The sequence below is a fragment of the Callospermophilus lateralis genome, chromosome 11 (assembly GCF_048772815.1).
Source record: "Callospermophilus lateralis isolate mCalLat2 chromosome 11, mCalLat2.hap1, whole genome shotgun sequence".
NCBI classification, from domain to species: domain Eukaryota; kingdom Metazoa; phylum Chordata; class Mammalia; order Rodentia; family Sciuridae; genus Callospermophilus; species Callospermophilus lateralis.
The window spans coordinates 50,129,292-50,143,442 of NC_135315.1; the positions used below are offsets into that span (position 1 = coordinate 50,129,292).

The 14,151-nt window shown below is 41.1% G+C and overlaps 3 pseudogenes; 1 reads left to right on the forward strand and 2 right to left on the reverse strand.

The window, feature by feature from the left end:
• Positions 1 to 676: 676 nt before the first annotated feature.
• Positions 677 to 1,521, reverse strand: LOC143386980 (bcl-2-like protein 1 pseudogene; annotated as a pseudogene).
• Positions 1,522 to 2,679: 1,158 nt separating this feature from the next.
• LOC143386998 (ras association domain-containing protein 5 pseudogene) lies at positions 2,680 to 3,467 on the reverse strand (annotated as a pseudogene).
• An 8,269-nt stretch (positions 3,468 to 11,736) lies between these two features.
• Positions 11,737 to 12,808, forward strand: LOC143386987 (olfactory receptor 1468-like; annotated as a pseudogene).
• The last annotated feature ends 1,343 nt before the right edge of the window (positions 12,809 to 14,151 follow it).

Genomic DNA, 14,151 nt, shown 5'->3' on the forward strand with positions numbered 1-14,151 from the left:
GTAGGAAGTGAGGCAGCTGAGGCCATAAATAGCTCTGAGGCAACTGTCTTGGGCCCAGGTGGTCCCTCGGTCATGGTCATGGGAGCCAGGAGAGAGGAGGGAAAGGGACTGGGGGGGTGTTAAACTACAAGGGCCATCCTAGGTTTAGCATGGGGGTACTTCCTGAAGTGATAGCACCCTCCCTCTTAATTGGGACTGGCTTCTAGCCAGAGGCCTCTGGGAAATATTCACACTAGGAGGGGGGACTTGGTCCAGGCCAGAGGTGAGGAGGAAGTCCTGATCCTTGCTTCTTTATCCCAAGCAGCCTGAATTCCTAATTAGTCAAAAGTGGCCTCTAAATGGTTCTTGGGGGCAGAGATGGAAGGAATAGGTCCAGAGGGGATGGAAAATGATGATCAACTCTGAGGCTACAAACATCAAAACAACAACAAAAAAAGACAATATAGTTTTTTCCTAGTGAAGTGGGTCAAAAACTGTTCTAGCTCTTTACCAAGAAAGCAGTCTCACAGGCTAAGGGGTAGTAAGGATTCTACCAACGAGGTAGGGCCCTCCTGATCCTAGCTGCCCCTACCCCCTGCCAGCCTTGAAAGGGCAGATTTTAGGGAAAATTTGTAGACTTTGAGGCCAAGAGAACTGAGGTATGCAGGTAGGTGGCTGTCACAGAAGCGTGGTAGATCTAGAAAACTAATTGCAGGGAACCAGGTATAGGCCCAAGCCAGTGATGGACGGTGGGCGTGGCCTGCCTGTAATGGTTCTCCTGGTGACAATGCTGGCTGGACAAGGGATGTGGTGAGGTGGGGTGGAGTGAGAGGGAGGGTGAGTGGGTGGTCAGTGTCTGGTCATTTCCAGTGAACAGTCAGACCAGCAGAATCATGCCAGCCACAGTCATGCCCGTCAGGAAACAACGGTTGAAGCACTCCTGGCCCTTCTAGCTCTTCACTGCAACATTATTCCCATAGAGTTCCCCAAAAGTGTCCCATCCACCATTCTCCTGGATCCAAGTCTCTAGGTGATCATTCAGGTAAATGGCCATCCAACTCAACAATACCTGCATCTCCTTGTCTATGCATTCCACGAACTATGTTCCCTGAAGGACAAAAAATGCCACAATGTGACCCCAGTTTACCTCATCCTGGAAGAGTTCATTCACTACCTGTTCAAAGCTCTGATGATCCCAGAGTGATGTGGAGCTGGGACATCACGTCACCGAATGCCTTCCAGCACCATAGTTCAAACTTGTCACCTGCCTCCCTTAGTGCTTGCTTCACTCCTGCCATGGGGGCACCTCCAGGGCATCCAAACTCCTGCTGTGGCCATGGCTCCACTCACCATGGGGCTGTCCATCAGATGCCAGGATGGGTTTCCATTGATGGCACTGGTGGGCTCCGCCTCTGATTCAGTCCCTTCTGGGGCTTCAATCTTATTCTCTTCCACTTCACTAAACTGACTCCAGCTGTATTCTTTCTGGGAAAGCTTGTAGGACAGAAAGTCAATCACTAGCTCCTGGTTGCTCTGAGCCATTTTTAAAATAGAGATGGGCTCAATCAGTCCAGTGTCCAAAACATCTGCTCACTCACTGTGTCTGATCTCTGCTTAATGATTCTCTTCTAAGATCCAAAGCCAAGATAAGATTCTGAGAGGACGGGCTGCTCTTTGTTGAATTCCAGACCCTACTTCCTCCACAGTGCCCGCCCACTGCTCCCGGTCTGGTCTCTGCCTGTGCTGCCACCTACCAGTTGCACAGCATGTCCTCTCCAAGATGGAAGAGGCATGTAAGGTCGCCACCGCCGACGCTCAATAATCTCCCTAGACATGATTCTCTGCAATGCTTTCTGGCTTTCTCTTGCTGCCTGATTTCTGGACTCAACAGGAGACTTTAAAAATGGTAAATGGCTAGTTTCCCCTTAATGGAAACACATGAGGATGATGGCAACGTTAAATTCAAATTTGTAACTTAAAAACAAACAGCATTGACAAAGATGTGACGATCAAACACATGTATGTATGCCTTTGGGTTTACACATGCACAGTTCTGCTAATGAGGACCAGGGCCAGAGCAGGCAGCAACTTCGCTGCAAATCTCTAAGCCAGCCTCAGCCTTGGTGCTCCTTACCCCAGCAGCTAGGCCAGAGGCCACATGAACTTCCCTTAAGCAGGAACAGCAGGTGCCTTGGGCAGTGTGGGACAACCCTTTTCTGAACATTATTCTGCTTTCAGGAACTTAGCTCAGACCTGTTAAAGGAATATGCTACAATACTTGACCTAAATAAAGGTTTTGAAGGTGGCAAATAAGAGAAACTAAAGATGAGTCAAAGCCAGAGAAAGAACATATAGTTCTAAAACCTTTTACTCTTTTCCTTTTGCTGGCTGGTGTGAGAAGTTCTGGTTTGGTGACAAAAGAGGCAACTATTTGGTCAGTGAAAGGCTTGCAGCTTGAGAGATGCCAATGTTGTCCATCTCATGAATTCTGATCCTTGGCCGAGTCTGTTGGGGGGCACAGCATGAGAAGTGGGCAGAAGTCAACCCCCACACAGACACTTGTCCATGGAAGAGACTTTGTGCCACGTCTAGAACAGCTGGGCGGGACAGAGGTGTCCTGAGAAAAAGCATCTGCTGCAAAATAATAACTATTAATAAAAACAAATCTGAGAGCATTAGGAGGAGAGGAAGCAAGACCAGTTACCCAGGTTTGCCCTGGGATTCTCTTAAAGCCTCTTCCAATTTCTGTCTAAACTTGTCGTGCTTCTTCTGCACTTGCTGGATTTTGTCCTGTTCCTCCTTTTCCAAGATCCTTAGGAAGTTCTGGAGCTCAGGGATGAAGAATGTGTCCCACTCCCCTCTCCAGTTTCATTCTCCTTTAGCACAAAGTTGAGGACATCTGTGTCTGGCCGGCAAGGAGGCACAGATAGAGGGAGCAGTCAGCAACAAAGAGTTTCTAGAAGAGGACTTGACCATCCTTGTGTATTTGCTTAAAAAGTGCAAACTTTGGGGGATTTTCCACTACCATAAACCTCTTGAGCAGCCCCTGGATGACCTTGCAGACTGTGATTGTGCTGCTGATGGGCAGCTACTAGATGATATCCAGTGGCATGTAGAAAGATGTCCGCTTGTCCGTCATCGCCCCAGGTTCACCTCCTTGATGGCATCGTTGATGGACTGGGCCCTGATCCCAGCAGGCACTGCCATGGGCCGCAGAAGTTTCAAATGCACTTTGATGAAACCCGTGTAGGTGCCATCTTCGCTCAGCTTCATGTCCAGGCAGTTCTTCTCCAGGCTATTGTGGCTGTTGATATGCTTGATCTCCTGCAGTGTAGGCAGAGGAGATTCCCGAGATTCCCTCCTCCACTATCTTACAGATGTTCTCTGACAGATGCCTGCTCTTCACATTCCTTAAAAAGGTCCTCTTGGCCAGTGAAGAAACAATCTTCCAACTCCTCCTCTAGGCTGCAGTACTTCTTACTGCTCATGCTCCAGCTGCACCAGAGCTGAGCCGGCGGGCGGGGCCGCCTGCTTTTGTCAGTAGGGCGCGAGTGGCCCAGGCGGCCCGACTGTCCCCGCGCACTGCCTGAACTTGCACAGCTGATGGATCAGCCCCGGGGGTCAGGACCCTGCGCCGAACTCACGCGCCTTGCTCTTGGCCGCTCTGGGCATCTGCCATTTCATCTCCGGCCGCACTGCACTAGCTGGCTAGCTCGCTCAGCCCAGGGGCGCCATCTCCTCTGTTTTTGAAGAATTGTCGAATAAATTCTCCAGAACAGCTGCACAATTTTACATCCCCACCAGCAATGTATGGGAGTTCCAATTCCTCCGCATTCTTACCAATATTTTTTTTCCCATTTTTAAAAGCTAAAATCAACCTGGTGTACAACTAGCATTTTGGAAAGCATTCCTTGAAACTTTTAAGATCTGTAGAGGATGACTGATGACATTGAACATCTTTTCATGGACACTGGGCCAAATGGGGCCATTTATACATCTCTTTTGGAGAAATATTCCTTGAGTTCCTTTGCACATTTTAATTGGGCTTTTTGTCTTTAACACTTAGTTGTGAGAATTCTTTATACATTTCTACATATTAATACTCTTACAAACTGATATGCAAATGTTTTCTCCCATTTGTAGGTTGTTTATTAACTTTTCAGATAGTGTTTGTTGATACATACATGCTTTTTATTCATCTATTCTTGCTTCTGTTGTGAGGTTCTTTTTTGTTGTTGTTGTTATTGTTGTTTGTTTTGTTTTGGTCATAATCACAGAACCACAGCTAAATCCACCTTCGTGAAGATTACTCTTACATTCTAGGAGTTTCATAGTTTTAATTCTCATATTTAAATCTTTCAGTAATGTATGTGTTACCTGTTTGTATGTCTTCTTTTGAGAAATATCTATTTCAGGGCCCTTGCCCATTTCTTAAGGGGATTATCAATTTTCTTTCAATAGAGTTTGTGTTCCTTAAATATATTGGATATTAATCTCTTATCAAATGCATGACTTGCTAACAAAGAATATTTGTATATTTTATTTTTCTTTATTTCTTTCATCAGTGCTTTGTATTTTTTGCTCCTATAGATCTTTGATGTATTTTTGTTAGATTTATAACAAAATATTACACTTTACGGGGATGAGAATAAAAATGACATTGTGTTTTTAATATAAAATTCCATTGTTAGAGTGAAGGAAATCAACTGACTCATGTATATTAGCTTGGATCATACAATCTTCCTATAACCCATTTGTTAGTTATGGAGTTATTTTGTGAACTTTTTTTGGTTTACTACTTAGAGGACCATGTCAGCATCAGACACAGTTTTATTTCTACTTTTCCAATCTATCACTATTTGTTTTTCCCCTCTTATCACATTAGCCATGATTCTAGTACTATGTTGAAAAGCGGAGATGATAAGCAACAAGCTTGTCTTGTTTATGATTTTAGGGAGAATGTATCAAGTTTCCCACCATTAAGTATATAAGCTGTAGGTTATTTGGTAGCTATTCTTTCTGAAGTTGAGGTTCTTCCTATCTATAACTAACTTATAACTAACTTACCAAGGTTTTTTTTTTTTTTTTTCATGAATGGGTACTGGATTTTGTCAAGTGATTTTTCTCTGCATTTATTGATTTGATCATGGGATTGTTTTTTCTATAGGTTGTAATGTAATGGATTTTACATTATTGATTTTTGAATGTTGAACCAGCCTCATATATCACTTGGATAGATTTCACTTGGTCATGGTTTATAATTCTTTTTATACATGATTGTATTTCATTTGCTAATATTTTTGGTTGAGAATTTTTACATCTGTATTCATGAAAGATATTTGACTGTACTTTTCTTATAATGTCTTTATTGGGTTTTGGTATTCTGGTAATTCTGTTCTCATAGGATGAAATAAGAAGTATTCCCTCTTCTTCTTTATTCCAAAGAGGGTCTACAGAATTGGTATCATTTTCTCCTTAAATGTTGGTAGAATATACCCAAATATACTATTTGGGCTTGGCACTTTCTCTTTTGGAAGGTTACTTATTGACTCAATTTCCTTGATTGGTACAGGCCTATTCTGATCATCTATTTCTTCCTGGGTGCACTTGTGAGATTTTTTTTTCTTTCAAGGAATTGGTCTCTTGCATCTAGATTAGTGAATTCATGGTAATATAGTTGTTCACAATATTATTTTATTCCTGATGTAAGTATTTATGTCATTTGTCTCTATCTCTTCCTTTCTCTCTCTTAGTCTGACTAGAGGCATCTTAATTTCATAGATCTTTTCAAAGAAGCAGCTTTTAGTTTTACTGGTTTTCTTTATTGATTTCCGCTTCAATTACATTGATTTCTATTCTCATTCTATTATTTATTTAATTCTGTTTAATTTAAATTTAATTTACTCTTCTTTTTCTAACTTGATAAAATAGAAGTATGGACAATCATCTTTAGATATTTTTTACTTTTGAATACATGCATTTAATGCTATAAGTTTTTCTCTAGGGACTGCTTTTGTTGCATCCTGGTAATTTTTATAAGATGTACTTTCCTTTTCATTGAGTGCAAAATAATTTTAAGGATTGTTTGAGAATTGAAAAATTGACCCTTTTATTATTATGTAATGAGAAAGGGCAAAAAAAGAACATGACAATTACTTCTGGAATTTTTCATTACATATTGTAGGACTGTGGTTTAGTGGAAGTAACTGCAATCAGGAAAAATGAGAACATGGATAAGTGGGACTATTGTGTCTCAAAACTATAAAACACTGATTAAAGAAACAAAAGATGTAAGAAATGGAAATGCATACTATGGTCTGGACTGGAAGACTCAATATTCTTAAGATGTTGACTCTTCAAAAACTTCTCTCAGGATTCAGAAAAATTCCAATCATAATTCCAACAAGATTCTTTTGTGTACAAAATGATGATCTTACTATAGAATTTATGCGTGAAGGCAAAGCTAGAAATTAAAATCAGTTTTGAAAGAGAAGAGCAAAATAGAAAGTTTCACATTTCTTATTTCTAGTCTATTAAGTGACAATGACCAAGTAAGTGTGATATTAAAGAAAAGATAGAAACATATATCACTATTGAGAGTCATAATAGCATAAAATGCAGAACTAGATTCACGCTTATATCCTCCATTGATTTTTAATACTGTAACCAAGGCAAATCAGTGGAATATAGCCTTCAACAAATGATGCTGGAGAAATCAGATTTCTCATGCTAAAGAAACAAAACAATAACAACAACAACAACAAAACCCTTTACTCCATTCCTCTCATTCTATAAAATAATTAACTTAAAATGTATCATAGACCTTGTTATTTGTGTGAGTATGAGGAGAGTTCCCATGACATCTTTCTCTGGAGTCAGAAAAATCCCAGAGACAGATGCAGTGGCACACACCTATAAGCCCAGCGTCTTGGGAGGCTGAGGCATGAAGATTGTGAGTTCAAAGCCAGCCTCAGCAACTTAGTGAGGCACTAAGCAACTCAATGAGACTGTGTCTCTAGATAAAATACAAAAAAGGGCTGGGGATATGGCTCAGTGGTTGAGTGTCCCTGAGTTCAATCCCAGTACCAAAATAAAATAAAAAGTCCCAGAACAAAAATTAAAGAACAGGTGGAGAAGGACTGAAGGAAGGTGATGTCAAGTTGCATCCTCTCAAGCTGGTTGAAGCCAGTGCAGAGCTGGTTCCTGCAGCTGTGGCTGAACGAAGCGATGAGACTGATGAACCTAAAATGTTGTATCAATATATATATATATATATATATATATATATATATATATATATATTGCTCAAAGTATGTGCTCTTTTGCCAGGAACATAGAACATGACATTAGGAAGTCATCTGATATATATGAAGAGTATTTGGGAGGGTGTTAATGATGGGTGCTATGAAGGTTTTCCTAGAGAGGTATGGAGGCAAAAGTAACTAAATAATGTGGAATCTGGGCTTCTTTTTCTAACTTGACCTGAGACAGTATTGGACATGATGTGGGGGTGTTCATCTTTTTTCTTATTCCTGTCCTTTCCTTATATAGGCATATATGAGCAGGCTGCACCAGCACAGAACTCCTGCCCATTCCCCAAGCAGCCAGTGATTAAGCATCCATCCCTGAGCTTGTTTCCATCCTCAGTGTTCCCCAAAGAATAGTCAGGTGTGATCTATGGCTATAATCACTCACTGCGGCAGAACTCTGAGAAAATTGTCCTAGTGAGATCCTGAGTAATTACTTTGTTTATAATTAGTTACCCCAGGATCTGAAGTCCATCGGGAGCCGGTTCCCTATGGTGCAGCAATGAATAGCAAGAGATATGAGCTGGGGTGGTGTAGACACAGATTATGACTATAGAGGTTTTTACTTCACATGCCTACAATGAATGAAGGGAGATGGATCTCAGGTCAGAGGTCACTCTTAGAAATCCTAGGTAAATCAAGAAGGGTGGTGCTTATTTCAACTGTAGTGTCTTTTTAATCTGAAGGTATAGTTTTTCCAGGTTATGCATTCTCTAGGATTTTTTTTTTAATGGGATGGCTTATCTGTTCTATACCCCTCTGCCTCTCACATCTTCCCAACATTCTATAAGTATTTTGTCTAATGTCTACAAGTTGAATTGTTAATGATAACATTCATAAATATCAATGTGCAGTATATCTTATGATACAACAACAAGATTATATAATTTCAACATAATGACAGCTCTGTGAGCTAGGTAGGCTTTAATGCAATAGAGTTTAAATAGAATTGCTTTCTTTTAAAATCATCTGTAAAGAATTAACATTTTTTGGACAGCCCCCCTCTTAAGACATTGTGATTAAATTTTTCTGAGAGGATCCAATAATCTGCAGTTTAAAGAAAATGTTTGTCCTTCCTATTCCTGTTCAACCCATCTACCAAAGCATTGACTTTCTGTGGGTATTAAGGAAAAATATAAAACCTGAACCATGAAGTCAGAATAAGTATTTTAACATTATGCCCAAGTGAGTTGCATGTACACTAAAGTCTAGAAGCCCTGCCCTCATTGATTCCTATGTGCACCCCGCACTGAGAATTCCTGATTTCAAGGGTCAGGGAGACATGAAGGTTAATCCATCCTCAGCACAGCAGCTGAAAGTGATGCCTCTTGTTTGTGACTCCTAGACACACTCTTGACATCCGGGATGGAAAGAAAAATTGTGAGAAGCCAGATATGTGATTTGCAGTAGACATTTTCTTCCCATTGCAATGCCAGCAGATAATGTTCAAATGTAAAAACTGCTAATGCAGCAGAATTAAACACCACTAGCAGGGTGAAGATCCCAGTGGTTGGCTTCCATTATGTCTTTTTAGTTAAGGAGCTCCTTACATCTCTTAATGCCCCTCCTCTGATTTATTTGTCATATTTGGGGTACAGTTATATTAGAGTCAGAATTTTCCAGAAATCAGAACCAGACCATTTACATAGATAAATATGTGTAGATAAAGAGGAAGGGGTAGAGAAGAACAGGATAAAGAGTGAAAAAGAGATTCATTTTAAGAAATTAACTCTCATGATCATGGGACTGGCAGGTCTGAAATCTACAGGGCAGGTCAGTAGAGCAGATGCCCAGTAGTGTTGATGCTACCATCTTGGGTCTGAAGGCAAACTGGAGTAGAACCCTTTTCTCTTCAGCAGACTTTCCTTTTAAGGCAAGACACCCCCCGCCCCAAGAAGGGTGATTTGTTTTATTGATTTGAATGCTAATCATAATACAATGCCTTCCCAGAACCATCTAGATTGGTGTTTGACTAAAGCAAGGTGGTGTGGTTTGGATCTGGAATGGCCACCAATCTCATGTGTTCAGAGGTGGGGCTTTGGGGAAGTGATTGGATCATAAGGCCTCTGACTTCATCAGTGGATTAGTCCATTGAGGGTGGAATGAGCCGTAGGGAGGTGGGACCTAGATGGAGGAAACAGGTCACTGGAGACAAGCCCTGGAAGGAGTTTATCTCTGGGCCCTTCCCTCCCTCCTTACTCTCTTTCTGCTTCCTGGCTGCCATGAGCTGAGCAGCTTTCCTTCACCACACCCTTACATCATTTTGATCTGCCTTACCTTAGGCCTATAACAACAGAGCCCAGACACCCATGGACGGAAACCCTAAACTGTGAACCAAAATAAACTTTCCACCTTTAAATTGCTTATGTCAGGGATTTTGGTCATAGTGATGAAAATCTAACTAAGACTTACACATTAGGTACCAGGGTCTAGCCGAGTTGAAAGGAAATGAAACTAACCATCACATGGGCTATGGATAGTGGAGGAAGAACTCAATTAAGGGCTTGAAGGTAGAATTGTTTTTGTTTCCCCCATAATTTCTAAAATTACCATCATGTTAATTTTTCCCCACACCAATATCAATGACATAAGGTGAAATGAAGCATAAAAGATTTTTAGATGAGGTGCTGTGGTTGTAGCTCAGTGGTAGAGTGCTGGTCTTGCATGTGTGAGGCCCTGGGTTTGATTCTCAGCACCACATAAAAATAAACAACAAAAAAATAAAGGTATTATGTCCATCTACACTAAATAAATAAATAAATAAGATTAGAAACCTCCTAGGTTCCTAGGGACTTAAAGAAAGGGGGAGTTTTAGACCAACTCAATACAAAGTAGTGAAATGAGCAGTAGATCTGATGTACCCTGATGTTTTTCATGTTTGCAAAATTACATCCATGAAGTTTGTAACAGAGTGTCAAAATACATAGCTAAATGGTAAAGAAGTGAGTTCTTGTTCTGGAAACAATTGATAGTAGCAGCAATTTTAACTTGATAGAGTTTTGCTGTCTTTTAAGGTGAAGGAATGCGTGCCTCAGCCTGAAAGGCAGTCAGTAAGTATTTATAGGACACTGACCACGTCAGGCTCCATGCCAGGGGCTTGCCCTGCTGCAGTATGAGGCAGACCTGACTTTTCTTCATGGAGTTCCTAATCAATGGGAAGTCAGCCATCAACCAGGGATCAGGGCACTGAGTGCCATGAGATGAGTCCAGGATGCTGTGGAAACTATAGCACGATACCAGGAAGGTTTAGCTTAGCAAGTGCCACGTAATACCCCTGAAAGATGAGAGGGTAGGCCAGGTGAAGAGGGAGGCAAGGAAAGCAGGTGGGAGGCAGGAGAAACAGCAAGTGCGAAACACTGGAGCCTAGAAATGATGGCTTCAGCCCAGCACTGCTGACAGGGGAGGCAAGAGGCATTGTGCAGCCAGGAGGAGAGGCTGAGGAAGTGGGAAAGGATCAGGTAATGAAGTGTCTTTTGTGCTCCTGAAGGGAACTTTGCCTTTTTTCTTAAGAGCACTGAGAATCTATCACTGGATGTAACCAGAAGAGAGGGATGACCAGATTTCATCTTATAATGTCACAGTGCAAAAGAAAGTATTTGGAGGAGAAGGGTATTGAAGCTTAGAAGCAGGAATTTAAGAGGCAGTTCGCACAGTTCAAGTGACATAGGAGGTCAGCTTGTCTAAGGTAGTGATGTTTGGAACAAAGAGTGGATGAATTCAGAATGCAGTGCAGACTCTGTAGGACTTTCTGGGTTGGGTATGGATAGTGAGAGAAATGAGTGAGTGAAACAAAACTCTCAGGTTTCTGAGTTTGAGCCTGAATTCCTTTTACTTAATATGAGAGACAGGAGGACAGGGTTGGGAAAGGAGCAGGCAGAGATTATGAATTTCACTTGGGATCTGTTTTACTTACTATACCTGTGGTACATTCAAGGGAAGATAGTCATTAAGCCTTAAAATAGGGTTCTGTAGGATAGAAAGAGGTCAACTCCTGAGTTTTAAATGATATTTGAATCCTTGAAGTACATGAGTTTTTCTTGGGAGTATATGTTGAATTAGAAGACTGCAAAATTTAGAAAAATTCCTAAAGAGCATTAGCATGTCAGAAACTGAAAAAGCAGGACCCAGTTATAATCACTGAGGGTGACTGGCCTGGCAGAAAAGCAAAAACCAAACCAAACCAAACCACATCAATACATTTTGTGTGTCAGAATGTTTACAAAAGAATGGAATATTATAGCATGTTAAAAAGAAGTGAAGCAAATGTCATGTCTTGTTTTAAAGATTATAATTATTCACATTGTGATATAAGATGGTAATTATTGCAAAGAGAGTGAAATAAAGATTTTTTGAAAGACCCCTAACAGGTTATATATCATAGAAATATGTAATTTTATTTGAGTTTCTAAAGGACTGTATTATTTTCTCTTTAAGAGACTGGAGACAGAGCATGATAGGAAGGAACCAAACTCTCATCTCAGAGTTTCTCCTCCTAGGCCTGCCCATTCAGCCAGAGCACCAAAACCTGTTCTATGCCTTGTTCCTGCCTATGTAACTTGCCTCTGTCCTAGGGAAGGTCCTCCCCATCATCCTCATTCACCTGGACTCCCATCTGCACACACCTATGTATTTGTTTTTCAGCAACTTGTCTTTTTCTGACCTCTGGTTTCCTCTGTGACCATTCCTAAATTGTTGCAGAACATGCAGATCCAAATTCCCTCCATCCCCTATGCAGGCTGCCTGACTCAAATGAACTTCCTCCTGTTTTTTGGAGACCTGGAGAGCTTCCTCCTTGTGGCCATGACCTATGACTACTATGTGGCCACCTGCTTCCCCCTGCACTACATCACCATCATGAGCCCCAAGCTCTGTCTCTCCCTGGTGGTGCTGTCCTGGGTGCTGACCATGCTCCATGCCCTGTTGCACACTCTGCTCATGGCAAGACTAGTTTTTTGTTTTTTTTTTTTTGTTTGTTTGTTTGTTTTGTTTTTTTGTGATGCTGGGAATTGAGCCCAGGGCCTTGTGCATGTGCGGCCATCACTGTACCAACTGAGCTATAACCCCACCTAAGACTGTCTCTTTTGGGTGGATGATATGATCCCCCACTTTTTCTGTGACTTGTCTGCTGTGCTGAAGCTGGCCTGCTCTGACACTCATGTCAAGGAGCTAGTGATATTTATCATGGGAGGACCGTTGTTGTCTTCCCATTCCTACTCATCATTATATCTTATGCATGAATTTTCTCCTCCATCCTCAAGGTCCCTTCTTCCCGTGGTATTCACAAGGCCTTCTCCACGTGTGGCTCCCACATTTCCATGGTGTCACTGTTCTTTGGGACAATTATTGGCCTCTATTTATGTCCATCAGCTAATAATTCTACTGTGAAAGAACCCATCATGTCTCTGATGTACACGATGGTGACTCCCATGCTGAACCCCTTCATCTACAGCCTGAGGAACAGAGACGTGAAGGGAGCCCTAGGAAGAGTTGTTTGTAAAAAGAAAAATCTCTTCTGTGTTTGATGGAAACACTTGTGATTTTCATATCAATTTTTTCCAGTGAATGTATGGATATTAATATTGGAATATTATTCCAGATTTTTCCCCTCACCTTGGGAACCTTTGCTGATGTAACACACTCACTACACAGTGGTTCAAACGTAAAGGAGAGGAAGCTTGGCTGAGCAGTTCACCTAGGGAAGGGGGTCTTGGTGATCTGATTTTGCCTTTCTTTGTCTTTCCCAAGTGATCCTGGGAAAGCCAGGTGTAAGAATTACTGTTTGATGTGATGTCCATGCCTGACATCCTTAAGTTATCCCAAGATCTTATCATTTTATCCAGAACTCTGCTTTGTCTCTGGTGTAGTTTTTAAATAGTGCTCTATAATCTTAGGTTAATATTAAATAAGATACAAAAATCTCAACCTTGTGGGTGAGAGCCCCTTGCCCTCCAGTGCTCCCCCAATGTCTCTTACATATGCTCTCCTGCAGACGTTTTCACATCATTTTATCTTGAAGCCTTCTTCCCTCCCTCTCCTGGATTTATTTTCATGTTTAACATTTTCTGACTTGACCTAAACATAAATGGATCTTTCTTTTTTAAAATAGATATTTTATTTTTGCTACAATATTTCATTTTGTTACATATCCTGGTGATTACCAAAATGAAACTTTATTATTATTTTCCCCCAGTAATAGGAAGAGTAACTAGAGGTTGGTCAAAATTTTTAGTTTGTAAGAACACCTCTCTTCTATTTTGGTATTTTGGACTTTGACAATGTATTTTATGTTTTTTTTTCCTACTCTCATGACAATTCAATAGGATTAGAAAAAATAGCATTGTTGTTTTACAGGCTTAAATTGAAGTTCAACATTTTCTCATATCACAAAGAGGGTCAGTTTGAACAAATGAAAAATCACAGACCATCTGATTCTACAGTTTCTTCTCATTCTTCTCCCACTTCTGAAAGAGAAAGAGAATCCATTTTTAATTTCCTTCCTTCCTCCCTCCCTCCCTCCCTTTTTTTGGTACTGGAGTGCTTTACCACTGAGCTATATCCCTAGTCCTCTGTATTTTTAATTTTGAGTAGGGTCTCTCTAGGTTGCTGAGGCTGGCCTCAAATTTGCTATCCTCCTGTCTCAGTCTCCCAAGTTATTGTACCACCAACAATGCAGTTATTTTTCTTAAACTCTTGGCAGCACTATGGAATGGTCCTTGATCTGTTTGTTTCCTTCACGCTCAGCAGTACTCAGTCTCTTCTGGGTCATAAGGGTGAGGGCCCCTTGCTTAACCATGTTCAGTTTCCTCTTGATTCTAGGGTGAGCTCCCCTCACCTAACAGTGCTCACTCTGTGTCCTCTAAGTGAG